This window comes from Arachis ipaensis, chromosome B10, assembly GCF_000816755.2.
Source record: "Arachis ipaensis cultivar K30076 chromosome B10, Araip1.1, whole genome shotgun sequence".
In the NCBI taxonomy this organism is placed as follows: Eukaryota; Viridiplantae; Streptophyta; class Magnoliopsida; order Fabales; family Fabaceae; genus Arachis; species Arachis ipaensis.
Genome location: NC_029794.2, coordinates 9733345 through 9737296, shown reverse-complemented (window position 1 = coordinate 9737296; position 3952 = coordinate 9733345). Strand labels below are relative to the sequence as shown.

The following is a 3952-nucleotide window of genomic DNA, read 5'->3' as shown; positions in this document are numbered from 1 at the left end:
CGTATCCATTCTCCTCTCTATTGCCACATCTCCCACCTCGTCCACTGCTGTTGCCGCGTTTCCCACCTCGTCCACTGCTTTGTCCTTTGGCTCGCTACAAGAAAATGGAAATTTGTAACAAAAAATTTGTATCAAATTTAAAATTGTTACAAAAAAATAATATTTTGTAATAATAATTTTTTATTGTTACAAAAGAATAATATTTTGTAACAACATTACAAGTTGTTACAAAACATGATAATATTTTGTAACAGCCTGTTTTATTTTGTTATAAATTATGTTAGTTTTTGTAACGATATAGTGTTTTGTTACAAAATATTGTAATATTTTGTAACAAAAAAAATAAGTTGTAAAAATTCAAAATATTTTGTAACAATTTTTTTTGTTTCAAAAACTCCAATTGTTTTGTAACAAAATAACTTTTGTTTCAAAAACTCCAGTTGTTTTGTAACAAAAAGTTAATTTGTCACAAAATTTAATATTGTTTGTAATAAGTTAATTATTTATCACAAAATATAAGCATATTTTATAACATTTTTTTTCAAAATGTTAAACACTTTAAGAGTAAAAAAAATTGTGTATATATTTTTTATAAATTTTTTAAAATAATTTTATTTTGTTTCAAAAATTAAATTTTTTTACATATTATTTGTATTCATTAATTTTTAAAAATTATAAATATTATTTTATATTCTTCTAAATAATTAATATATAATTTTTATTAATAATTAGATTTTTACACTACAAATTTTTAATAATTAGTGGAGATTTTTTAGTAAAAATTTTTAAAAACTTACACAAAATATTTTATTTATGGCAAATTATAAAACTTACCTGCATAATTTTAAAAATTCCCTCACTATTACACATAATTAAAATTGTCAACCCCCTCCAAACAAATTCTAAAGCTCTCAGCTGTTGCAGTGTGAGAGAAAAGATCTCGTGGGAATATGCAAGAGACTAGCTTCAACCCTAAAACTCGTAGCCGTCGCTGCCTCCATCGCCGCCGCCATCACCACCACCATATCTGTAAGACCCGGAACTTTTGAAAAATCTTATTATGATCAAGTCTCAAATCATATAGTTATTTATAGTCTTAATTTCAGAAATTATTTTCTTAAAGATAATTAGAGCAAGTTTTGATTAATTGAATTTAAAATAAATTAGAATTATTATCCAATTTTACAATTATTGGATTATTTTCTATATTTAAATTATAAATTTGATAATTATGAAATAATAAGAATTTTATATGATTTGGACTAAATAATTAATATTTAAAATATTAATATTGCTGCTTTGGAAAATAGAAAAATTAATTATTTATTTTTAATTTTTGGATTTGAATATTTTATTGAAAGTAATTTGTTAAATTGATGAACAAATAGTATTTTTATACATTATTATTGTTGGAGTAAAGTTTATTCTTAATTACTATATTATCCCCACTTTTATTTGAAATTACAAAACTACCCCTGACCTATTTTTACTCCAAACCCTAATCCACCCTCACTCATCTCCCAAACTTAAACGCCCTCAACAAACTCATCAAGCTTGAAACATTCACACACAATAGCACCGAACTCAAGAAACAGAAAGGGTAGAGAGGAGAGGGATTCACAGGAAGAAGGGGAAGGGAGAGTGAGGACGGCGCCGGCGGGCGTCACTGCCGCCGCGCCGTCGTGTCGCGCAGAGAAGAGAGAGGTTCAAGTCGAGGAAGGAGAAGGAGGAGAAGGCCGTACTGTTGCTGCCGCCGTTCGGTCTGTCCACGAGCTGCTGTCAGAACCGCGCGAGGAGGAAGCCGTCGTGAGGAGAAGCGTCGCGTCGCTGCCGTTGTCCAGGCCATCTTCGTTGTCGCCGATTCCCTTCGTTGCCGCCATCATTGATGAGCCCAGTCACCGCCGATCTGGTCTGAGGGTGAGGGAATGAGAACAGAAGGGAAGACGGGGAGCCACCGCTGCTGCTGGTTGAACCCCCCAGTGCTCCATATCGCCTCTGCCCTCTGGAACCGGCTTCGCCATAGCTGAAAGGCTGGGCTTGGAAGGTGCTTCCGTCGTCATCTCTTCTCGCAAGCAGGTCTTTTTCCCTTTCTCTTCCTCTTTACTTCCAATTAATTATATTCATTATTCAATTTCCTTGTTTCTACAGCAAAATGTTGACGAGGCTGCAGAGAAACTTAGGGCTAAAGGAATTGAAGTTTTGGCCCTTGTTTGCCATGTCTCCAACGATCAACAGAGAAAGAATTTGATTCAAAAAATCGCACAGGGCACCCTTTTCTATTCATTTTTATCGAATGCATTATCCTTTATTAAAATTTGTTTAAATGCTGTTGAATATGCTGTTGAACATTACATAAGTGTGGAAATATAGATGTGATTGTGTCAAACGCAGCTGCAAATCCTTCTGTTGACCATATTTTGCAAACCAAAAACTCTGTTCTTGACAAGCTTTAGGAGATTAATGTTAAGGCCTCTATACTTCTTCTCAAGGTAAATTAGTTCAAGCTGTCAAGTGTTTGTTGTTATGAGTTAATATTCTAATTGATGTGTTAACAACATTTATGTTCTTGCAGGATGCAGCTCCTCACTTGCACAAAGGTTCATCTATGGTTATTATTTCCTCCATTGCCGGCTTCAATCCTCCTGCTTCTATGTCTATGTATGGAGTGACCAAAACAGCCCTTTTTGGACTTACCAAAGTAGGTACTTCACTTGCCCTACAAAGTGTTCTTTGAACATCTAACAAAACTGCATATATCTTCTTGTTTTTAAGTGATAATTATTCGTAATATGCTGCATAGGCCTTGGCTGCTGAGATGGCCCCAAACACTCGTGTAAACTATATTGCTTCTGGTTTTGTGCCAACTAATTTTGCCTTGTTTATTACCAGTTATCAATCATTATCTTATTGCTCCCAATTTTGGTTCTTTAATTTCCATCATTATCTTATTGCCTTCAAGCTGTCATGTACTCAAATTTATGAGGAATCTGCAAAAAATCTTAATTATGTTAAATTAAAATACCTTTTAAGGGCCAAGGTTAGGCACTGTATATAGAGAATTTGATGGGGGAATATGTCACCAGCTTTAATGAAGTGACACAATTTTGATTGAGATAGGGACTAAGAAAGCTTTGAAGCAAATGTTGCATAATAATATTTTCTTACTTTATTAATGACCTATTGATTATTGATTATATATATTAGCTTTTTGTCATGGCTCCTTCAGGAATTATTGATTATTGAACCACTGTAATTTGGTATTTAACTTTGTGCAGGATAATTTTGGTAGACTGCACGATAGGAGCAAAGAAACACCCAAAGTAATGAAGCAACTTGGTTGCCATCAACAGTTCATGGATCAGTTCTAATTTGAAACTTGTACAAAATGAGACCTTGCTTTCTGATTGGAAGCAGTAACAAGAGCGTGATGTCGAGATTATGAAAGCTCAGTCTAATGTTGTCAATATCCGCACGGTGAGCCTTCCAACATCTTTTGTCCTTTATTTAATATGCCTTTATTTATTTATTTTGTTTTGTTTTGCTATTCTCCTTTTCTTGATTGAATTTGTTCAGTGACTAGTATGTTGATTGTCGTTGTACACTAGATGCTCTGGCTTACCAAAGAATCTGGATATTTTTTACTTGGTTTTATATAAATACCAAGTGTCATGTGTTACTATTTGTTATACTTACCAAAGAATCTGGATATGTTATACTTGGTTTTATATATTCTCCTAATTTCTTTTTTGTGCTAATTCTTTCCTTTTTAATACTCAAATGGATGGTATTATTTAATAAACATTCTAACTATGTTCAAGTTGTGCAATTCTAACTATGCTAATAAATATGCTAACAAGTTTTTATAATTTATTTTTTGTGTTTAATAGACAAAATAGATCCATATGTTGTGATACAATACAAAGGGCAAGAGTAAAGGAGCACAGTTGCTAAT

The 3952-nt window shown here is 32.9% G+C and overlaps 1 pseudogene; it reads left to right on the top strand.

Annotated features, from left to right (window-relative positions):
• Positions 1987-3368, top strand: LOC110268347 (annotated as a pseudogene).